This window comes from Ailuropoda melanoleuca, chromosome X (genome assembly GCF_002007445.2).
Source record: "Ailuropoda melanoleuca isolate Jingjing chromosome X, ASM200744v2, whole genome shotgun sequence".
Taxonomy (NCBI): Eukaryota; Metazoa; Chordata; class Mammalia; order Carnivora; family Ursidae; genus Ailuropoda; species Ailuropoda melanoleuca.
Genome location: NC_048238.1, coordinates 87,253,562 through 87,278,715, shown reverse-complemented (window position 1 = coordinate 87,278,715; position 25,154 = coordinate 87,253,562). Strand labels below are relative to the sequence as shown.

Here is a 25,154-nt window from a genome sequence, read left to right as displayed (position 1 = left end):
GAAGACACTGTGCTCAATAAGTACACCAAGAAAAATCCAAAGATAGGAAGTATCAAAGACTAGCAAGAAGTCAAGAATTTAGCAACGTAACTGTCACCCTACATAACTACTTGTTAGGCGGATAATTTAAGAAATCAGTTAAAAAAAATAGCCATCTTTAAGAATTTTAATAATGTCCATAAGATCCAAAGGGCATATTTAAAATTATACCTACAAGAATAAAAAGGAATATGTGATGAAAATGAACTTAAATATTTGCAATTAACTTGCATTCTTATAGCACCTCGGCTCAAGACGAAAAAAAACAATTTAACATAACGTGTCATAGAATTACAATTCAGCCACTTGAAAAACCGCTGAACACTTATGCCTTAACTGGTCCCTCTGATTCCTAATTATAGATTGATATCAACGTAAAAAAAAAAAAAAGAAACCCAGGCATTTTAACTAAGTGGTTTAAAATGTTCAAAATTAACCCCACCGTTCATTGGAAAATACATGAAAGCAAGTCTAAACTACCTGAATTGTATGTCATTAAACAGAAATGTATCCACTTTCCAGGGCCGGTTTTTTTTTTTTTAATAAGTTCACATATACCCTGAAACGCAACGCGCTAGGCTACAGATAGAAGACCGCCTCCTGCTCTTGCTTCTAACCAATACGCAGAGAGAGAAGGTTGGCAGGAAAGTGCTGCGAGGACAGTAACAAACACCAGCAGCTCCCGAGCAGGCCCTGCTAGAGCCAGGAATGACGCACTTCGGTAACCCGACTCTTTCTCCCCTCCACCCCCGCCCCCAGCAGCGGTGCTGACACCGCCAACAGCCCGGAGTAGGAAAAAAGACAACAGAAAAAAGGCAGAGGTTGGACCGCACCAGGTTTCATCAAGAAACCTCGATTATTCTTCTTTCGACACTAACCACTAGGACTAAACAGGAAAAGAAGCTTCGTGCTTAAGCAAGTCCCATCATGGTGGTTTAAGAGTCACTAAATTAAGCTGATAATGAGTCCAATCCACAGAGACAAATACAGGGTGTGGCTGCCGTGAAATACGGCGGTCCGTGGGAGAAAAGGGGTATGGAATTTACACTCCAGTACGAGGGGAAGATGGGGCTTTACCAGGGGGAGGGGGGGCGGCCCGCGCATTTTAAGGAACCATTTCAAAGCAACACAAGCTTTTCGTTTACTTAAACCTAATCCCACAGATCAAAAGTTTCTAATAGATATATCGTGTAAACTGTAAATAACCATTTAATCAAACACCATGACCCTCAATTAAGAAACTACATCCGAGAGAAAGGAGGAGGGAGAGGGGAGGGGTGGTAGGCAACAACATATAAAACATTTCTAGGCCACGGAGGAGAAAGTCTCACAAACCGGATGAAACTACTAATGCAATATTAAAAATTAAAGCTGAACACTGCAGCACGAAAAATCTCACGATAAAACCCATTACAGTTCAGGATTAAAAATAAAATGACATATACACCGAGAGGGGGAAAACTAAATGTCGAAAGTACAGCGGTTTATAAAAAAACTAAAGGCAAAACAAGACCTTCTCGCGACGAAAAAAAAAAAAAAAGGCAGAAATCAACAATACGTTTACGAATGTAGGCCAGAAGAAAATGGGAACGGGGCTCAAAGTTTTGCGGAACTACTTGATGCTGTTTCCCACACCTTCTCTCTCCCATGGCCCATCAGACCCTTTTCGTGCTAAAATCGCCGTACGCAAATCACCGGGTACGCGACAGAAGAAAAAAGAAAGTCAACCCCAAGCAAGAATAAAAGTGTGGAGGGAAAAAGCAGAAGCTGCCTACCTGGGGCAAGGATCAGCTCAGTTCGTGCCTTGAGAAAGACAGTGCGGGTGGGGGTGGGAACGAAAAGCAGCACTAAAACTAAAACAAAAGTGGCGCCAAAACCCCCCAACAAACAGCCTTCCACTCCCGCCCTTCCCCCCTCCTCCCATGCCAGGCAGGCAGGGCCCCCTTCGGGGCAAGGTCTGCACGCGGGGGCCAACACCGCCAGACCCCAGCCTATTTATAAAATTGTTGCCCGAAGAAAACTGACCGAAGTCGGGCCTCGGAAGGGATGGAGAGATCGATGCCAATCGCTTTCCCAAGCAGTTCCCCCACCACGCGCTGGAGATGATGGGGCGGGGGAGAAGCAGAGGGGCCCGTCACATGAATGTTGTTCCCTCTCTAGGAAGGGAGGAAGAGAGGGAGGGAGCGAAGGGAGGGAGGAAAGGAAAGAGGGGAAGGGAGAAGGGAGGGGGCACGAGGGAGGGGTGTGATCAGAGTAGATTTTCCCTCGCCTCCCTCGGTCCGAGGCCCAAATATACACAACTGAGCCTCCGCTTCTCCCCTCCCCCCTAGGTTCCCAGCACCACCATTTTGCTCTCTTCCTTCCCCTCACCACGATACCGCGCTCTCCCCCACCCCAGCCACGGCCTCCGTGGCTTTCCTCCCCCGACTACGGCTCGCCCCCCACCCCACCTCCAGTTTGGGCTCTCCCAGGCTTAAGAGCCTGCCGGAGAAAAGGCACCTAAATCTAATGCCACACAGAGAAGCGGAGCCTCCATCTTGCGCTGCTCCGCGTTCTCCATTTTGGGCCACCCATGGGGGGGGTCTCCGTGGAGGCCCCGAGGGAGAGTTGGGCGAGGGAAGGAAGAGAAAATCTTCAGCGAGGGTAGTCGAAAAGAAGAGTCGTGCAGTAGAAAGCCACTCTAGGAGTAGGAGGTAGGGAGGAAGGGGGGCTGGAAGTTCCTTGGTAGTGTTGAGGTAGCCACTTGGGGGGAGAAGGCAGAAAGGCGGGTTGGGGGTTACGCGGGGACGGGGAGGCTTCTCCCCGTCTTGACTTAGCCACCCGCTCCATGGCTAGCCCCGCTGGGGGCAAAGGGAGTAGAGAGGAAATTAAATGGCAACAGAGTGCCCATTCTCTTTCCCTCCCAACTCCTCTCGCGCGCCCTATTTCAACCATACACACCTCACAGTGGGCCCCGCGCCCTCCGGGTGCCCCTCCAAACTTCTAGAAGCTTCGCCTCCGCCATTTTATAACTTACCTCCCCCCTCAGCGTACACAGAGGCAGCAACGAGACTGTTCGCCTCCCCCACTCCTCCTTCCTTCTTTCTCAGGCCGGGGGCTTCTTCACCCCTGGGCTGGTACAAGATATTTTCCCCTTCCTCTTCTTTACACCCTCGAATTCTACTCAGGGACGGAAGCTCCCGCGGTTCTAGAGCGGTGGGGGGTTTTGAAAGTGGCGGTCGGATCCGGCGGGTTTTTTTTTTCTTTTTTTTTCTTTTTTTTTTTTTTTTTTTTTTTNTTTTTTTTTTTTTTTTTTTGGTGGCGCTTCGGGATTGTTTGGGGTGTTCGCTCTTCGGCGACTTGGAGGCGAATGGAACGCGCAGGCGCCATCTGTCGGCCACGAACCCGCGCTCGGCTCCTCTTGGGAGGGAGCGGCATCTAGCGGCAGAGAGCTAGCACTGCACCGCTTGTCTCCCAGCGTCCTCCTCCCTATCACCGACCAATCGTGGCCGACTGCCTCCTGGGTTCAGCGTCTCCGACGCCGCCTGCGAACGAGGCGCCCGCAGGGGCGCGCCGCCGAGTGGGGTAAACAAGGTGCCGTGCCCGCGCCTGACTTACTCATTCGTTTGGCAGCGTTTCCGCCGCGGATCGGATCGGGCTGCGTTTCCTCTTTCTTTAATTGCGGGGGGGGGGTCGAAAGGAGGTCGTTAGGGATGTCCGGCAGAACCCCGGGCCGTGGGAAATCGGAAACCGGACTCGCTCGGAACTCGTCCCCCGGGCCCCTGCGCCCCGCGCGCAGCCCGAGGTTGGCAGCCCAGTCGGGCATCACCCTTCCCTGTCCCCTCCTCTGACACGCCCCAGCGAGGGGCCTTCCGCCCTAGTTCCCGGACCCTCGCTTCCCCGCGGTCCCTATTCCTTCCCACCAAAAGAACTCTACTCTCGGAACTCTGGCACCTGATCCTAAGTGATTTAGGGATTTTGCTTTTTGAGTTTCTGTTGTTTGCTTTTTGCTTCGGCTGTGGAGAGAAAGCAAGCCGACTCTCTACCAGGAAGACTTGGCATTGGAGAAAAAAATTTTTTTTCTTTACAGCCCACTATTCCCGTCTCCCAGAAAACGTGGTCTCTCTCTCTAGGGTCTAGGAGACTTAAGGAACTGGGCTACTAGGCTAGGCCGGGCGCTCGACCAATTTATTCTCGACTCCTGGGGCAGGGGTGGGGGGAGGAAACGGGACGGATCGAAGTGGAGGGAAATCGAAATTTGGGCTGAAGGAGTCGAGGGGGACCTACCCGGTTTTCCCCCGCCTTCCTCGATTATCCACCGTCTTCTTGGAAACGTGGGACCCGGCAGCCTTGCGACTTTGTTAAGAATTTTGGTTTCTTCTTCTATCTTGCCTCTTCACCCCTCCCCCAAAGTGTTTGAAGTGCGAAAGGACCCCTTGCGCTCCTTTAACCCCCAGTTAACGCAAGTGTTATCACCCTTTTTATTTTTGTGTTTATTTCGAATCCAGCCTCCCGGACCTTTGACCACCGAGAGCTCTCTACGCGGGGGAGAAAAACTCGGGGAGGGCCTGTCCCCTTCGAAGCGCCGCTTTTCCTAGGACAGGAAGAAGTGACCTATTACAGTGTCTCCATTGCTGTTATAGAAGTTCCCAGATTCATACAATAGTGTGTAGCTTAGAGCTCTTCGTTCCTCTTTCTTTTTAAAAAAATTTTGGTTAGAATATTCCTTTAATATTAAATTACCTTTTAATTACAAGAAAAGAAATAAATGTATTTAATAACAAGACAAATTTTCTAAATGAGGAAAAACGAAAGCCCCGTGTAAATAGTGGAGATTTCACCCGGTATCACCTCTAAAGCATTCCTAATGTAATATAATGATTAATCTCAGTCTTCAAATTATATTCCACGCTTGTTTTAGTTTCTTTCCCATTTTCTGTGCTCACTGGGGTTTTTTTCCCTGCAACTTTAAAGAAGAGTTATAGTATATTTAATCAACTGAACAATAAAAGTTAAACAGAAACATCTAAATATCAATAACAAGAAATAAAATCCGAGACATTTTTACTTACCTCTAAAGCTTTCGGGAGTGGAATACTATTCAAAATAAATTTCCATTTCTTTTATAGACCATCTTTGGTAGAATGTTATACAGTTTTTAATAGATTCAAGTTACAAAATGATGCAGCTAGAACATTAAATAGGGAGTAGTGGAAAATTTACAGTTATATAAGTTAATGCAAAATTCCACTTAAAGTAATAGAAAAATTGGGCTCTGTACCAAATCATTTTACATTAATTTAGTTCAATTGTGCCAATTTAATATCAATTGATATTAAATGATTTCCTGTCTTAGTATTAGCTGAAAAGTACTGATTTTCTGCTCCAAACATCACATTTATAGTACATGGTGCAAACAGTTTTTCATCTATTTTATAAATTCACATTCTTGTCTGATGATCTGTGTAGCAACTGAGACTTTAAACAATTTTATACTTCGAAAAGTTCTCTAAGTTTAGTAAACTTATTTTCATCTTGTGAAAAATACCATTGAAGAAAATTAATAACTGTAACTGGTATAACATTAGAAAAAATTAACAGCAAATTTACACTGATATTTATGTTTCGCAGTAGCCTCTCTCTCTAGAGCTTATTCACAAGAATATTTATTGAGCTCAGTGTGTGCAGATCACAGTGCTATGTGCCCCAGTCCTATCCTAAGAAGTGAAATTTATTTCATAGGGTACTGAAAGACCAAAGAGTCAACCCTGGGAATTTGAGGACAAAGTGAGAAAATGCCATAAAATGAAATACGTAACTGATGTAAAATAAGCTTTAATCTAATTATTTGTAACCCATCCTTCATGAAAAAAAATCCTTCATAATATTGTAATGACAGAAGCTTTTGGTGCCTGAAGAGAAATAAGAAAAAGGAAAGTTGAATAGTTAGAACATTTGATGCTATTTAAGGGACAAGACACTATTTGATGCAGAATATTCCAGGGGCACCTGGGTGGCTCACTTGTTTAGCATCTGCCTTTGGCTCTCTGGTCATGATCCTGGGGTCCTGGGATCATCCTGCATCAGGCTCCCTGCTCAGCGGGAAGCCTGCTTCTCCCTCTCCCACTCTCCCTGCTTGTGTTCCCTCTCTCGTGGTCTCTCTCTCTCTGTCAAATGGATAAATAAAATCTTTTTTAAAAATATTCTGGGGGCGCCTGGGTGGCACAGCGGTTAAGCGTCTGCCTTCGGCTCAGGGCGTGGTCCCGGCGTTGTGGGATCTAGCCCCACATCAGGCTCCTCTGCTGTGAGCCTGCTTCTTCCTCTCCCACTCCCCCTGATTGTGCTCCTTCTCTCGCTGGCTGTCTCTATCTCTGTCAAATAAACAAATAAAATCTTTAAAAAAAAATATTCTGGTCACTAGAAATGCACACCCCACAGTGTAGCAGAGATAATCTTCTAGCCTTACCGTAATCTGAATAAAGCATCCCACAGTTCTCTTTAACTCCATCTATACAAATGGAACAAGCTTCTGATTATAAATTGAGTCTCCTAGATAGCCTCCTACTCTAAGCAGCATGTATATATATTCTGTATTTTCTAACACCGTTCTAAACGCGACCTAAACTCCAGAAGCCTGAAGATGGATAAATTTGAGTCCACAGAAATTAAAAATTATGTATATCAAAATACCATAAACAAAGTCAAAAGATAAAGTACAAGCAGAATATATTTGCTACATGAATGAAAAAGGCATAATACATATGAAGAACTCTCACAAATCAATAAGATAAAAATACTTCAATAGAAAAATGGAGAAAGGCTATAAAGAGTCAGCTTATTGGATAAGAAATGCAGATGGCACCTGGGTGACTCAGCTGGTTGAGCTTCCCACTCTTGGTTTCAGCTTAGGTCATGATCTCCTGGTTGTGGGATCTAGCCCCCGAGCCGTGCTTTGGGCTCTGTGCTCAGTGCAGAGGCTGCTTCAGATTCTTTCTCCTTTTTCCCTTTCCCTCTGCCCCTCCCCACTCACGTGCACACACTCTGTTTCTCTCTCTCTCTCAAATGAATTTTTTAAAAAAGAAATGCGGATGGCTAATAAATACATAAAACAGTGCTCAATTTCATTCACCACTAAGGCCTGCAAATTAAATACACCTTGCCTACCAGATTGGCAGAGATGAAAAATTTTGATAACACTCAGTGTCAGTGAAGAACTAAGCATTCTCACATATCATTGGCGGGAATTGTTTAAAAACAAGGTATCTTATAACATATAAAATGTAAAATTAGCCTAACACTTCTATTTCTAGGAATTTATCATAAGATATGCTTGTACAAATTACACAAACATCTATGTAGTAAAACTTTCATCATAGCTTTGTAATAAAGAGAAACTGAAAATAGAAATGGCATCATTTAGGGAATTGGTTAAAGAAATTATGATACATCCATACAATGGGGTCCTATTTCCATTTAAGCAATTAAGTACAGGGGCACCTGGCTGGCTCAGTTGGTAGAGCATGAGACTTGATCTGGAGGTTGTGAGTTCAAGCCCCACATTGGGAGTGGAGCCTACTTAAAATTAAAAAAAAAACTTTTAAAAGCAAGTACATATTTATCTACTGACACCCAAATATGTCTAAGATATGTTGTTAAGTGAAAAAACAATTTGTAAATAGCTTGTATAGTGTGATCCCATTTGTGACTATATATATTTATATACACATATGTGCTTACCTATGCATAAAACATTCTTGAAGAATATATAGAAAACCTAATGACAATTACCTCTCAGGAAAGAGGTTGTGCAGGCTCCCAGGATTTGTCATTTTACTTTCACTTTATACATTGCTACCTTATGTGAATTTGTTTACAGTAAATGAATATTACTTATGTAATTTTTAAGATCTAATACTAGTTACTCTGGAAAACAATTTGGCACTTTCTTATAAAGTTAAACATATACTTACCATATGACCCAGCAATCTTGGTCTCTTAGTCCTAAGCATTTATCCTAGAGAAATGGAAATGCATGTTTAACCAAAAACCTGCATCCAAATGCTCATAGCAGATTTACTTTTGATAGCCAAAAGCAAGAAACAACCCAACTGTCCGTCCACGGCAGATGGTTACACAGACTGGTATGGTAATATGATGGAATACTCTTCAGCCATCAAAAGGATTGCCGATACGTGGGACAACTTGGATGAACCTCAAGAGCATTATGCTTACTGGAAAAAGCCAATCTCAAAGCATCACACGTCATATGATTCCATTATGTAGTATTCTCAAAATGTCAAAATTACAGTGATGGAGAACAGATCTGTGGTTGCCAAAGGCTAAGGTTGAGGAAAGGGTGTGACTATTAAGGGGTAATGGGTGGGGTGAAACAATGGTGAAACAGTTGTGTGTCCTGATGTGATGTTTACTTAAATCAGCACATGTTATAAAATGTCATAGAACTGCAAACACACAGACACGCACATACACACAAGTGCATGAAAAAATGCGAAATTGGATAAGGTCTGTACTTGAGTTGGTAGTACTGTATCAATGTCAGTTTCCTGGACTTAACAATGTACTATGGTTATATAAGCTATTATCATTGGGAGAAGCTGCATGAAGGGTACATGAGAATTCTCTGTATTATTTCTTCAACTTCTTGTGAGAACTAAACTATTTCAAAATCAAAGTTTTCATAAAAAATTGAATGCTGGGGGCACCTGGCTGGCTCAGTCGGAAGAGCATGCGACTCTTGATCTCAACTTCATCAGTTTGAGCCCCACATTGGGTGTAGAGATCACTTAAATGAATAAATAAATAAAAACTTGAAAAAAATTTAATGCTGGCAATAAAAGAAAAAAAACTCTGGTTAGTGGAAAGGTAATAACTATATTGTAAATTAATAAACTGATTTTCTAGTTTTTGTGAACTTTGATATAGTGATTTCATTTCTGAAATCCTTATCATAACCCCTGTATGAATTTGTATGATTAAGGGCCTGATACTTTCACACTCAGGATTACACTTTGGACATGTGGCGTCAACAGGAAGTAGATATACTAATAAGCTTTGTCCAAAACGAAAAGCTGGCATCTTCTACATCTCAAATACCATATTATTGAATTTGCTGATACTTTTTTTTAAAAAGATTTTATTTATTTATTTGACAGACAGCCAGTGAGAGGGAACACAAGCAGGGGGAGTGGGAGAGGAAGAAGCAGGCTCCCAACGGAGGAGCCTGATGTGGGGCTCGATACCAGATGGCGGGGATCACGCCCTGAGCCGAAGGCAGACGCTCAACGACTGCGCCACCCAGGCACCCCTGCTGATACTTTTTTCACTTTGAATAGCATGCAATATTTCCACTATGAGAACTGAAGCTGTATCTGTATACAAAAGATTGATTGTCTCTCACATCCAACCCCTCCCATTTCTCATCTGAGCTACAGTAATAGACCCATGTCCATTTTCTTTTGCATCCGACCCAATACTGATTAGAATACCACCTTACTTCCATCTGTTATGCTTACATATTTGGTCCATTCTTCCTCCCTTACTTTAACTCATTCACTTGCATACTCTCTTACTGGCTCGGTTGGCCTACAACAATGCGCCTCGATGTTTAAGGATAATCTGAAGATCTTGCTAAAGTGCAAATGGTGATTCAGTAGGTTTGAGGTTCGGGCGGGACCGAGATTCTGCATTTCTAACAAGCTCCCAGGTCATGCCCAGCCCACGCAGCTGGTCTAAAGTCCGCACTTTGAGTGTGAGGGCTAGAGGAACAAAGTACAAACTCTTTAGGGTAGCTTTCAGTGCCTTCCGTGGTCTTATCCAAATCTCATCGCTCATAACTCTGAACTCTGCCAGGGCAATGTTCTGTATAGGTCACTGTTTATCCCCAGCACTTAGTATAGAGCCTGAAACAGGATAGGTGCTCAAAAAATATTTGTTGAATGATTAAAGGAATGAAGAAATAAACTAAACAACTACCCCCAGCTCACATACCATACTTTCTGAGCAAACTAAATTACTTCCCATTTTCCTAGTACTTTCCCACCTCTGTACATTTGCTCACACTCTTCTCTCCTTTCCCAAGATTTGCCCTATTCAAATTCTCTTCATCCTTAAATGCCCAATTTAAATGAGAGAATCTCCATGAAGCCTTCCCTGATTTCCCAATATGGAAATAATCTCATTTTGTGAGGCTTCTCCCTACCAGATCTCAAATGCCTTGCAAATAATAATCATAATAGTATTCCTGTTTTGTTCACATTTGCTATAACCACCATGCCTAGCACAAATGTTAGCATATAGCAAAAAATCAATGTTTATTAAATTAAAACAAGAAAATGAATTTTCCAGATCAGCACTATGTATTAGAACTTTTTGTGATGATGGAAATTTCTGTAATCTGTGCTGTCCAGTATGATACACACAAGTAGCTACTGAGCAATAGAAATGTGGCTAGTGTGACTGAGGAACTGCATTTTTAATTTTAATTAATTAAAATTTAAATGTAAATAGCTACATGTGGCTAGTGGCTATGTACTGACAGTAGCTATCTAGACAATTTTAGTTAACAACTGTTCTTCATTCAATAGTATTTACTGAGTACTTCCAAGGTGCCAGACATAGAATAGGCTAGGGGCTAGTGATACAAAGATGAATAATTCATGGTGCTTGACCTCAAAGAGCTTGCAACCTATTAAGAAAAGATAGTCAGGATCAAATAAATCCAATCAAGTGTTATAGGTGCTATTATAGAAGATTGACAAAATAGGATGTGTATACAAAGGTGAATGTGGGCATGAGTCAGAAAAGGCTTTGTAAGGGAGTTAAGAGTTGAAATTACATAGTGTTCATTAGGCAAACAAAAGATAAAGAGCTTTGCTCTGGGAGGAGTGTGAACAAAGGCATGAAAAGTCAGAACAGAGAGCCCCTCTCCTGGAACCACAAATTGTTTGTTTGGCTAACAACTAGGAAGTGGAGGGCAGAGAGCTCTATTAAAACGAGAGCTGGAGAAGTTTATGCTGGAGACATACGCAGGATCCCAATTGCAGGGGGCGCCCCCAGAATGCCCATGCTGAGGAAGGAGTTGCTACCTATAGGCAATGGGGTGCCATGGAAGCAACATGCTCAGTTTAACATTTTAGAAAGACGTCCCTAGATGATGGATTGGAGAGGGATAGTATCACAATCTAAGAAGTTGTAGCCAAGGCGCAAGGGTGCAAGAGCACCTGACACTGGGGGTCCCAAACAGATCAGGTTCAGCCACTTGCCACTAACAAAATCCAAAGGCAGAGAAAGGGGTGGCGATGAAACAAGAAAGGAATTTATTTCAGAGAGGCCACCACTGGGAAGACCGCAGATTAAAGTCTCAGGGACTGTCTCCAAAGTGCTGAAAATCCTTCCAGGTTCATATAAGGAAAAGGTGGGACAAAGGTCAGTCGGGACATGCAGGTGGGTAGGAAAGGTCAGGTGGATCATTGTCTTGGGGTCAGTCACACGGGGTCTTGCTGGCTCAGGGCAGTCCTTATTGCTTGAGGGGGTAGTTTCATTTCCCATCCCAGGACGCTTTGCCCACCAGGTCTTTTGCCTGAGTTAAGAGAGAAGCTGGAAAGGAACTTAATCAATTAGAAAGTTTAAGGTCAAAATAGAGATAGTTGAAGTCCTTTTTCAAGGTGATGGGGCTTGGACTGAACAGTGGAAGTAAAAATGTAGTCAGGGTCTAGATAGGGTACATGTGCTCTTTGGTCTGAAATAAGATGGTAATTACAGTGAGCATCTTTGTTTTGTCTTTATTTGATAATCCGTTCAATGTCTCTTTCTTTCTTTCTTTCTTTCTTTCTTTCTTTCTTTCTTTCTTTCTTTTTTTTTTTTTTTTTTTTTTTTTTTTTTTTTTTTTTTTTTTTTTTTTTTTTTTTTTTTTTTGGCATATAGAGACCTAGGTTTTCACTGGCCAGATCTCCATGGAAGCAAAGTAGAAACTTAGTATGAATATCTGGAAATTTCAAGGAAAAAACTACCTTCTGCCTTCTGCTTAAATCATTTGAGAAATACTAGCCAGATAATCCATTCCTATCAGTAGCTAATTCTTTCATCACTCAGTGCTGGCACTGGTCCTAGTTATCTGTATTAAGTAGTTAAACATGTCATAGGATTTGTTGTGTAGACAGATGACATTTGCATTAAACAACAAAAAAGACTTAACAAGGCACAGGTAGACCTATCAACTCAGACTTATGGATCATTTTATTATTTTTTAAGATTTTATTTATTTATTTGACAGAGAGAGCATAAGCAGGGGGAGCTGTAGGCAGAGGCAGAGGGAGAAGCAGACTCCCCACTGAGCAGAGAGCCTGAGATGGGGCTCAATCCCAGGACCCCAGGATCATAAGCTGAGCCAAAGGCAGATGCTTAACCTTAACCCAGGTGCCCCTTATAGATTATTTTAAAGGTCCTATTGTTATGCAAGATTTTTCAATGTGTTCAGGAGACATTTATCAGTTTACACCTATGCACATTCAATGATTACATTATTCTTTTTGTTGTTGTTGTAGAACTCTTTGGTGGGCATTACTTTTTACAGAAATAGCACTAGTTTTGGAAGCAGAAGCCTTGTTGTTAGCAGAATAACAGAAACACACACACACACCCCAAAACAAACATTCTTCACCTATTTCCCTATATGACTGAAAGTGATTTGGTTAAAATTAGCATTGCCCAAGATCTCCAATAAGACTGTCTTTCTATTTTTCTTTTATTGGCACTCATGCAAGCTTATAAAGCCAAGATCAGGGACACCTGGGTGGTGCAGTCAGTTTGGGCATCCAACTCTTGGTTTCAGCTCAGGTCATGGTCTCAGGGTCGTGAGATAGAGCCCATGACGGGCTCTGAACTGAGTGTGGAGTCTACTTAGGACTCTCTCTCCCTCTCCCTCTACCCCTCCCCTCCTCTCTCTCAAATCTTGTTTAAAAAAAGCCAAGACCATATTAATTAATGCCTAGGAGGGACACTAACATTAATAACAACAAAGGCTATTCCTTGAATTTAAGTATATTTGGTATTAGTAACTACCAACATTAAGTAAAATTCAAACACTTGAACCATTTGAACCAACATTAAGTAAAATTCAAACACTTGAGCCATTTGATGTCTATCATTGGTAGCAAGTTTACTGTTGTATGTTGATAGCACTTCTAATGTTAGACGCTAGAAATTAATGCTAGAACTGCTTGTGGAAAGATTAAGAGGTGTGAAGAAAAGATGAAGGGAGAATTGCAAAGTGGAAGAAGAAACGTCTGAGAAAATACATTTTACCCCCAAAATATAGACAACACTGGGTTAGATTCTGGACCAAAACCTTTTTTTTAAGCTATAAAGGGTATTATTGGGACAACCGGCAAAATCTGAATAAGGTCTAATAGATTATATAATAATATTGTGGCAATGTTAATTTCCTGATTTTGATAGTCATATTGTAGTTATCAAGAGGTTGTCTTCATTTTTTCTTTTTAAGTAATCTCTGCACCCAATGTAGGGCTCGAACTCATGATGCTGAGATGGAGAGTTGCACGCTCCCTGACTGAGCCAGCCAGGCGCCCCAGATGTCTTTATTCTTGAGAGATACACGCTGAAGTATCTTAGGGTAAAAGGAGCATTATGTCAGCAACTTATACTCAGATGGGTCAGAAAGAAAGAGAAATATATTCCTTATATACATGGGACATATTATGGTATTATGGTGGTATGCTAGACAGAGCCTGCTAGCACTGACTCACAAGAGCTGTGCATGTCTTCCCAACTTCAGTTAGGGACCTCACATTGGGATCTTGAAATCAGACATGGTGAGAGCATTTACACCATGAAAATCAGCAAATGCTAGAGATCAGGGCTATTTTCCCCCCATGGAGAGCCAGTTGTTAAAACATTTGCCATGAATCAAAATCAAAGGTAATGTCCAGAGTCATGAAATTTTTTGTGTTATAATTGATAGACTTAATACAATTCTATCTTGTTTTTAACCTGAGTTGATACATTATAAAAAAACCTAGTGATGTTAAATACTCAACAATTATAGTAGTAATAATATTTTAATATGCCATCCTCTAATCATCTGAAAATACATTTCAAACTTATCCACCCAAGAAAGTAGGGAAGTATATACATTATTCTAGTTTTGCAGTTATTTATTGTACACTATAAACTCAAAGCAATCGTATCTAGCAGTAGGAACCAATTTAGTTATGCCCAAACACTGCTCACCTCCCAAGCATCTGAATCCTTCATGGGACTTTGTGAAGTTTCATGTTCTCCTTTTTTTTTTTAAGATTTTATTTATTTGACACAGAGAAAGAGACAGTGAGCGAGAGAGGGAACACAAGCAGAGGGGTGGGAGAGGAAAAAGCAGACTCCCAGCGGAGCAGGGAGCCCGATGTGGGGCTCGATCCCAAGACCCTGGAATCACACCCTGAGCTGAGGGCAGACGCTTAACGACTGAGCCACCCAGGCGCCCCTCATGTTCTCCTTAACATCTCTCTTGAATACTACAATCCACATTGGTCCCTTCCTTACAGTTCATAGAATTGTCTAGAAGATACATAGAAGGGTATCCAGGCCAAGCCCTTCATTTTTCAGAGGAGAAGCTGAAGAGTCAAGAGATGAATGTCCCCAGTATAACACATTGTCCAGTGACAGAGCTAGGAGAAACACCCTAGTCCTTTCATCTCCAAGCCCTGGGCTATTTCTCTATTCCACTAGGGAGCACACTTTCCAGACCATATTCAGATACTGGGTCATAGTCTTCTGCTTCCTGGCCAAACTTAGTATGCTTACTCATTTTGAGACTAGGAACATCTATCCAGCACAGTAGGTAAGTAAAACTTGGTGCTCAATAGACATTTGATATATCCGTTAGTTTGGAATGCCTTTCATAGAGACTACTTTTTTTTTTCAAAGATGCTTTTAGATTTATTTACGAAGTCATAAAACCTGACATATATTTTCTTAGAGCTGTAAATGAAGAGCTGGCTACCAACAATGAAAGTAGATGACTTGTTTCACAGAGGGTGGGACATCCAAATGTCTAAGTGCCAAATCACAAAATGAGATCAGCCTTGGAATCTCTACTGAGGTTTTATTTTTTCAGATTTAAATATGGTTTATAGAACACTTTGAGAATCAATTTAAAGTCACTTCCCAAAGCAAAACATTACAGCCATTTAGATATTCTTAAAAGAGAAGTGTATCAATTACTGGCACAAGAAAATGCAAAAAATAATGGCTATCAGAAGTTATGTGGAAAAAAAGTTGTTTGTCCCTACATTGAAAAAATAACACTTCCCTATAGTCTTCAGGATGAGAAAATGATAAAGTTTGAATACATTTTCAAAAGGACTACCAGATGAAACTTAATGAGGTTAGTAGTCTGAGATCCCAATCATCAGAGACATTTCAACTGGGATCTTTATTCCTTTATGAGTTGTTGAAACATTCTTCAGGTTTACAGCCTACCATTCAGCAAGTTAAGACCAAAACAACACCCACTTGACCAATTCAGTCTTTTCCCAAGAAGAAATAACAAAATAGAGTTTGAGAAGACATTCATTAGTTACAGCTGTTGTGACTTAGACCTCAGAAACCTTTGAAGTATAATGACCTTTCAAGTACAATGATCAATCACTATGTATAAAAAAATCTGATTTTATACAAAGCATAAGAAATGGCATGCTGGGACACCTGGGTGGCTCAGTAGGTTGAGAGTCCGCCTTCTGCTCAGGTCATGATCCCAGGGACCTGGGATCGAGTCCCACGTTGGCCTCTTTGCTCCACACAGAGCCTTCTTCTCCTTCTGCCCCACCCCCGCACTCGTGCTTGTATGCTCTCTCTCTGACAAGTAAATAAATAAAATCTTTAAAAAAAAAAAAGAAAAAGAAATGGCATGCTGTTTCATTGGAGGTTGGGGTCTATCCTTCAGTTTGCAGAGAGCAGTATGTAAAAATTAAAGGCAATCAAAAAATAATAAGACAGTATTTGCTGTCATGACATCAGCACTTCAACCAAATTGTAATTTTGATGCTCAAGGGGGTGGCTGCAAATGCTTAGAAAGTCACAAACACCGCTGGTGTTTTAAAGATTTTATTTATGTATTTGTCAAAGAGAGAGAGAGAGCACATGCACACAAGCAGGGGGAGCAGCAAGCAGAGGGAGAAGCAGGCTCCCCACTGAGTAAGGAGCCCGATTCAGGACTTGATCCCAGGACCCTCAGACCATGACCTGCACCAAAGGCAAATGCTTAACCGACTGAGCCACCCAGGCATCACTTAACATATTTTATATATATTTTATTCAAGTATAATTAATATACAGTGTTGTATTAGTTTCAGGTGTACAATATGACTATTGATTTTGAAGACTTTGAAATGGATGAGACACATAGTTCTTTTGCCTGTAAAAAAGAAATCAAAGCCATATTTTCTAAAAACATATCTTTCTAGAAAGTTAAAGATGATGGCTGGCTCAGTCAGAAGAGCATGCAACTCTTTTTTTTTAAAGATGTATTTATTTTAGAGAATGAGAGAGGGCACACAAGCTGAGGGAGGGGCAGAGGAAGAGAATCTCAAGCAGACTCCCCAGTGAGTGCAGAGCCCCTCTTGGGGCTTGATCTCAGGATTCTCAGGTCATGACCTGAGCAAAAGTCAAGAGTCGGACACTCAACTGACTGAGCCACCCAGGCACCCCTAGAGTGTGCAACTCTTGTTCTCGTGATCATGAGTTCACCCCACATTGGGTGTAGAGATTACTAAAAAAATTTAAAAAGAAAAAGTTAAAGATGAAGAACTCTAGAGAAATTCTCATATAGATGTGCACAAAAATATGTACAAGAATGTTCATTACAGTACTTTTTATAATGGAAACAACCTAAATGTCCATCACAGAAGAGAGATATATTGCTGTATATTCATATGATAGAATGCTATGTAGTAGTGAAAATGAACTAATGCTACATATATCAACATGGGCAAATCTCAAAAATGTTATGTAAAAAAAAGCAAGGTGCAGAATAATAGTTAACATATGCTTAGTTTATTATGTTCTAAGTGCTTTATATGTATCAACTCATTTAATCCTTAAAACAACATTACAAGGTAAGTATTTTTATGAATTTCCATTTTATAGATGAGAAAAATGAGGCACAGAGAGATTAAGTAATTTGTCCAAGGTCACACAGCTAGTAACATGTATAGCAGATATTCCAGACCACCTCTGGCTCCAATGTTGGTGCTCTTATGCACTGCACTATACGCCTCTACTACTGATTGTATGATGCCATTTAATAAAACTTAAAATATGCAAAACAATGTCCTATACAGTTTATGGATAAACACCTATATGGTAAAAATAAGAAAACATGCTTGGAAATGAAAGTCATCAAATCCATGATTGTGGCTACTTCTTAGAAAGGGAGACAGGAAATAAATGGAGGCAGGAAATTTCAACTGTATCTGTGAAGTCGTATTTCCTTCCTTTCTTTTTCTAAAAAGGATCTTCAGTAAATATGGGAAATGTGTAAGATTTGACAACACTGGGCAACAAGTATGTGGGAGTTTAGAGTATTATCCTCTATATTTTTCTATATACATAAAATATTTCATAATTTTTTTAAGATTTATTTTTTTATTTGAGATAGAGAGCATGAGGAGAGAGGCAGAGGGAAAGGGAAAGAGAGGATCTCAAGCAGACTCCCCACTGAGCATGGAACCCAATGCAGGGCTCAATCCCATGACCCTGAAATCCTGACCTGAGCTGAAATCAAGAGCCAGACACTTACCAGAATGAGCCACCCAGGCGCCCCCATTTGATAATTTGAAACAAGTTTTGGGGCACCTGGCTGGCTCAGTCAGAAGAGCATGTGACTCTTGATCTCGGCGTCATGAGTTCAAGCCCCACGTTGGGTGTAGAGATTACCTAGAAAAAAAAAACACGGGTACCTGGGTGGCTCAGCTCGTCCAACTCTTGATTTTGGCTCAGGTCATGATGTCAGGGTCCTGAGATGGAGCCCTGCCTCTGGCTCCACACTCAGCGGGGAGTCTGCCTCTCCCTCTCCCTCTGCCTCTCCACCCTGGCTTGTGCTCTCTCTCTTTCACTCACTCTCTCTCAAATAAATAAAATCTTAAAAAAGAAAGAAATAGTCAAGAGAGCTCAGGATTATATAAATATTCATATAGTTCCCCCCACCTTTTAATTTGTTTCTGCTTCCCTCTCACTTACATATTTCCAAGCACATTTTCCCTGTCCAGAAGAATTATCCCCATCCTTTAACCTGGGAGGGAGAGGAATTTTCCACTGCAAATGTTGCTGTCTAGCTACTGTGCCCACAAATTATGTTTCTGAAGCATGATTCTCCATGATTTCCAAAGCAGTATTCACTCCACACTTGAGGGGTCAACTTTTGGCACATCCTCAAATCTTGAAAGTAACATGGAGTTAATTACCACGTTTATGAGACATTTGTTGCCTCCTCTCTCTTTCTCCATGGTGTGGAAGAGCTGAGAAAAGAAGGTAAGAAGAAAAAATCAAAATATGATACCTTTAATTTCTATGTCCTAACAAGGAGCTCTAAGTACTTTTTAAAATAATGCTGCATTTGCCTTTGCAACTTCCCTTCGAATTGTGTGTGTGAGAGCTAAGGAGAAGGACGGAGGCAATCGCTTACCCTTCCAGTTTCATTATCTGTTAACTGGGAATAAGACAGGCTTGACACGCTTTGGTTCTCTGAAGATAAAGTTAATAAATATAATACATGAATCTATTCTTTTAAAAATCAGAACATTAAAAAGGATAAAACTAAAATCTCTATTGGTTAGGGTTCTCCAGAGAAAGAGAACCTGCAGCATATCTATATATCTATATCTGTATCTACATCGATACTTATGCGTGTGTATGCGTATGTGTGGAGAGAGAGAGAAACTGGACTTACCATTAAGAATTGGTTCAGCACAGGGCACCTGGCTGGCTCAGTCGGTGGAGTGTGTGACTCTTGATCTCAGGGTTGTGAGTTTGAGCCCCAGGTTGGATGTAATGATTACTTAAAAATGAATGAATGAACGAACAAATGAATGAAGGGCTCAGCACAATTATGGAGGCTGAGAAGTCCCAAGACCTGCAGTTGGCAAGCTGGAGATTCAGGAGAGCTGACAGACTGGAGACCCAAGACTGATGTTTCAGTTTGAGCTGCTTAAGCAAGGAAGCAGGAGGAAGGGTCAACCTTTCTGTTCTATTCAGGTCTTCAACTGATGAGGGCCACCCACATTCAGGAAGGCAATCTACTTGACAGTATACTGATTCAAATGTTAATCTCATTCAAAAACATTCTCACAAACACATCCAGGAACCCTGGATGACCCAACATCTGGCAACCCTGTGGTCTAGTCAATTCAACACATAAAGTTAACCATCACAGACCCTCCCCTTGGCCACCTTCCCAACTTGCTCCCCTCCCTTCTTCCCACAGAGAAACATTTTTTAGTTTGATGAGCATTCTTCCAGATAAATCTTTTTAAATACTTTTACCTAAATAGGTATAGAAAAATACATAGTATTGTAGTATGTTACATAAATGGTATCATGCCATTCATATCCCCCTTTTTAAAGATTTTATTTATTTACTTGACAGAGAGAGAGAGAGCACAAGCAGGGGGAGCGGGAGAGGGAGAAGCAGGCTCCCCACTGAGCAGGGAGCCCGATGCAGGACTAGATCTCAGGACCCTGGGGTCATGACCTGAGCAGAAGGCAGACGCTTCACTGACTGAGCCACCCAGGCTTATGATCAGAGGGCTAACATGAGCAGAGGAGTTTAGTGGAAGTGTGGAGGGTGGACAATGGGGCAAGACTAATATGGGAACCTGCCAACAGGCGGTGACACTAGGTCAGAAGAGAGACCATGAAGTAGACCCTGGACTACAGCTATGGAGGGGTAGACGGGATTGCAAGATAGATGTGCTCTCCACAACCAAGCCACCTTTCAGTATAATTATTCCATTATATTTCTAGGTATCAATATCTACATTCTAGTCAAACATATCTTTTTTATTTTTTTATTTTATTTTTTTAAAAGATTTTATTTATTTATTTGACAGAGAGAGACAGCCAGGGAGAGAGGGAACACAAGCAGGGGGAGTGGGAGAGGAAGAAGCAGGCTTCCAGTGGAGGAGCCTGATGTGGGGCTCGATCCCAGAACACCAGGATCACGCCCTGAGCCGAAGGCAGACGCCCAACGACTGAGCCACCCAGGCGCCCCCAAACATATCCTTTTTAGACAGCCTTTGTGTCCCTCTCTGGTTTACCTTAATAGTGGGCTTCATTTCATTTCTTACCTTAATGGGGAGAAGTTGAAGGAAGAATTAAATTCTTGCTGTTATCTAGTACCTTCTTCATTCCACCGTTATATACTTTCGCTTAATAAAATGATTTTGCTTGCATTTTTTAAACGGCTGACAGAACATCAGTAAACAGAAAATGTATTACCTATGAGCAGTCCTCTGTTCCTTCCCTTAATATAATTTGGGTCTTTATCGAAGTGTGTGTCTAGTTCTGCAGCCATTTTTATCTTTAAAAAATGGCTAAAACAACAGAGCAAGAACAATCATTCATAAATTTCAAGAGTCATTCATTCATTTGTCCATCCATCCATTCAACACACATTTATAGAGTGCCTATTATGTGACAGGCATTATGTTAGGTTCTGAGGATAAAAAGATGAATGTGACATGATTTCTATTCTCAAGAAACTCACAGTAGTTGGGGGGGGCGTCTACAGGCAAATTGACACTTGCAATACAGTGTGATGTGTGCTCTACCTGAGCAGGAAAGTGGTATAGTGGTTCCAGTCGTGGCTCCTTGAGCCAGGCACTTGGGTTCAAATCCCAGCTCTGTCATGTACTGTTAGAATCCCAGCTCTGTCATGCCACTGTTAGAATCTCCTTCATGCAGTGGTATGACAATTGAGTTATTCATGTGAGTGATCGCTAAGTATTATTATTATGATAGCAGTAAGAACTAGGTGCTATCACGGCACAGAAGAGGGGCACCTAATACAGAATGCGGGGGTATAGGTCAGCGAAGTATTCCTAGAGTTTGAGTCTTGAAAGAAAACTGGGGGTTACCCAAGAGAAGGAGGCGATAGCTTTTGATACAGAGTCTAGCATGGGCAAAGGCACTGGGACATGAGGCATGGGTGAAGTAAGGAGCTACAAGAAGTGTGGGTTGCTGATAAATAAAAAGCAAGGGGGGCACTAGAGTGAGATTAAGTAGGAGGCCAAATCATGGAGGGCCCTTGCATTCAGTGCTGAAGACTGAACTCTCTCTTGAGAGTGACAGAAATCCACGAAGGCTTATGATCAGGGGGCTAACATCAGCAGACGAGTTTGGTGGACGTGTAGAGGATGGACAATGGGGCAAGACTGGTATCATCAGAACCTGCCAACAGGCAGTGATGCTAGGTTTGAAGAGAGATGATGAGGTAGACCCTGGACTCCAGCTATGGCCGGGTAGACGGGAGGATGGGACAGTCAAGAGATATTTGAGAATTGTGATAAGTAGCACTTGAAGGCCATTTGGATGAGGTAGAAGATGTGAGTCCCTATTTCTGCCATTCACTAGGATAGGAAAAACAGGGGAAACAGCTCGGGGAGAGATATTCTTGACTCAGTTCTAAGTGCTCGCAAGATAAAATCTAAATTCCTTAACATGGCACTCAAGGTCCTCTATGATCTGGCTCTAAACTCTATTTCCAAGTGCATCTCATCAGTATAGCTTTCCCCAGTCAGATTACGGAAAGCTGTTCTTTCAGACTGTTTTCCGAAACCCCTGCCTCCTTCAAGTGTGTCAGGAGCATGCCGGAGTACAACAGGGGAAACAGACATGGACAGAAGAATAAGATAATGTCCATAAGATAATGAGATAATGTGATGGTCCTCCCTCTCTCTCGCTCTCTCTCTGAATCACACATGATGGACAAAGAGGTGACATTTCAGCTGTATGGTCAAGATGGCTCCCAATGAATTATGCCTCCCTGCATTTCACATCCCTTTGCAGTGATTCTGTAGTTCCTCGTAGCGAGAGGTGGAGTCTCTTTCCCTTCCCCTTGAATCTGGGCTGTCGATGTAACTTGCTTTGACCAACAATATGCGGCAGAAATGACGTTCTGGGATTTCTGACCCTAGGCAGGTCTTAAGTTAACTAGCAGTTTCCTGCTTTTGCTCTTGGAACTCCGTTGCCATGGCAAGAAGTCTAGGCTATCGTGCTGGGAAGAGGCTGTGTGGAGACAGAGACCCTGGAGGATGAGAGACCACATGGAGAGAGGACCAGGTGTGACAGTGTCACAGCTGAGCCCAGCCCTTAGATGACCCACCAGCTGTGGGAGCCCAGGCGAGCCCAGCGCACCTGCCCAGCCATCCCACAGAACCTTGGGAAAATAAGAAATCAAGTTGTTTTAAGCCACTCAGTCCGGGGCCGGGGTGGGGGGGGGGTTGTTATGCAGTAATAGGTAAATGAGACAAACTGGCAGTGGGAAGGCAGCTAGGAATTCTTTAGGAAGATAATGGAGAAAAGAACTTTCCAGTCAGAGTGAATGCTATGGACAAAGGCACAGAGGACATAAAGGGCACAGCCTATCGCAAGAAGTGCAAATGGTGTGTGTGGTTTAAAACAAACAAACAGGGGCGCCTGGGTGGCACAGCGGTTAAGCATCTGCCTTCGGCTCAGGGCGTGATCCCGGCGTTGTGGGATCGAGCCCCACATCAGGCTCCTCCGTTATGAGCCTGCTTCTTCCTCTCCCATTCCCCCTGCTTGTGTTCCCTCTCTCGCTGGCTGTCTCTATCTCTGTCGAATAAATAAATAAAATCTTTAAAAAAAAAAAGAAGTTGCTGCATAGCCCTTTCATTCTTTTATAGTGGACCTAGCTGTCAGTTCCATTTTGCCCACGTGTCTTTGAAAACCTCTAGGAGAACAGCCCTTCCCTTTCTCCCATGTTTCCCCCAACATGGTAATGCTTGATCCTGTGTCTGCTAAGTTATGAGCTCTCTCCTACTCCACCTGGCACTGAGATCCCTAACTCAGCCTCCACGAAATTATTTTCCTCCTTGCTTGGATGATATCCTTCAAGTCTTCCTGGGGATGGAAAATGTCATCCTGCTGAGACTTCAGGATGTTGTTTGAAAGAATGCTGTAACTTGCCAGGAATATCTGCACAGTAGTTGGACTTTCAGTATATGCATGATTTATTATTGTTCAGCCACGCCTAGTCCCCCATACCATACCCATAGGATACACGAGGCAAAGATTGGACTTTGACCCAGAATTCTTTTAGCTCTATATCCAGCTATTTGTTAGTTTGAGTCTATCTGAATTACCTCATTACTGCCTCACACAGAATAATTTAATTGGAGAAGGTTTTAATACTTAACAGATGGGCTGAGACAGTTTTTTCTCTTTTATTCCCTCAGGACAATAATCACCTCACAGAGAATGTCAACTAGAGCCTTCCTCATCTAGCTTTGGTCCTATCTACTGCTACCTTTTTAGTTCAAATATATATTCAAAACCTAGCCTTAATATTTCTTCATTTCCAAAAAGAAGCCTGTATCTACAACCTTTGTTGTACTTGATACTCTTAGTATGGAGATTTAACCTTTATAAGATTTATGCATTTCTTTTTTTAATATTTTATTTATTTATTTGACAGAGAGTGAGAGCACGAGCTGGGAGACAGAGTGAGAGGGAGAAGCAGGCTCCCTGCTGAGGAGGGAGCCCGATGTGGGGCTTGATCCCAGGACCCTGGGATCATGACCTGAGCTGAAGACAGCTGCTCAACTGACTGAGTCACCCAGGCACCCCAAGATTTATGCATTTCTCAAAACAAATCTGAACCAGTCATTCTCCAGTGATGGCACCTGGGTTAAGGTAAATTTCTGCCTAAACATCAGCATGATTCCCCATCCTTATTAATAAAAATATAAATCTGTAACAAAAATAAATAGACATTAGGAAGTACCATTAATTTGTTTTTTAAAGTTGATATCTTAGACCAACGTTTAAAAGAAATAAACACAAAGATTGTACAATTTGGCTTTTTTTCCCTAATTTGAAAACTAAATCATTTACATGGAATGTTAAGTTGTAATCAAAAACCATTTCTGAGGCGCCTGGGTGGCCCAGTGGGTTAAGCATCTGACTCTTGATCTCAGCTCAGGTGGTGATCTCAGGGTCATGAGATGGAGCTCTTTGTTGGCTCTGTGCTCAGTGAGGAATCTGCTTGAGATTCTCTCCCTTTCCCTCTCTCCCCCCCTCCCGCCCCGTGCTCTCTCTCACACACTCTCTCTCTCTTTAAAATAAATAAAACAATTTAAAAATACAAACATTTTCTGCTTTTCTGATGTATCAAACTTTGGTTCCGAATCAGTCAGTTCTCAGAGGCCAGCTTACCTCTCAGGGGTGAGCTTTCATCTTTTTGTCTCAGCCATGGGCAATTTGTCTCCTTGCCTATGCTGTTTGAGTAGGGCCTAGAAAAGTCCTGGTTAACTTTTTTTTAATTGAAATTCTTATTGAGATAATTGTAGATTTGCATATAGTTGTAAAAAATAATACAGAGATCCCTTGTACCCTTTGCCCAGGTTCCCCCAGTGGTAATGTTGTGGGGTTGTCAAGTGAATAATCAAGAAAGAATTCTTGAGACATTGTATGGTGCAACTTAGTAACTTTATCTGAGTAGCACAGGGACAGGACCCGTGGGCAGAAAGGGCTGCACTTTTCTGTATGAAGCTGGTGGTTATATGCTTAGTGCTCAAGGGGGAAGGGACATGCAGGAAGTATTAGATCATAAATGTCTTCTTCAAATTTCTACTCCTAAAACTACTTTTGTAACATCTCACTGGTGCTTATAATTCATTTTGATAGCAACCATCAGTAAGATAAACAGGCAGTCATGAGACCGTTTAAGAATGTAGCCACCAGCACATATTTGATCCTTATCAGAACTATGCAGGTTATAGGCCAGTCTTCTGGGCTAAAGGTGAACATTTTTCTGCTTCTATGCCTCATCAGTCACATCTTGCAAAACTACAGAATTGTTGGGG

General features: G+C 42.0%; 1 protein-coding gene across 6 annotated transcripts in view; it reads right to left on the bottom strand.

Annotated features, from left to right (window-relative positions):
- Window positions 1-3,362, bottom strand: part of STAG2 (stromal antigen 2) — a 128,962-nt gene extending 125,600 nt beyond the window's left edge. The window contains exon 1 of one of the 6 annotated variants that reach the window (XM_002922296.4): window positions 3,056-3,362. The gene's annotated coding sequence lies outside the window, so the exon portion shown is untranslated. The other 5 variants (XM_034649809.1, XM_034649807.1, XM_034649808.1 and 2 more) reach the window with 5 other exon arrangements.
- Between the last annotated feature and the right edge of the window lie 21,792 nt (window positions 3,363-25,154).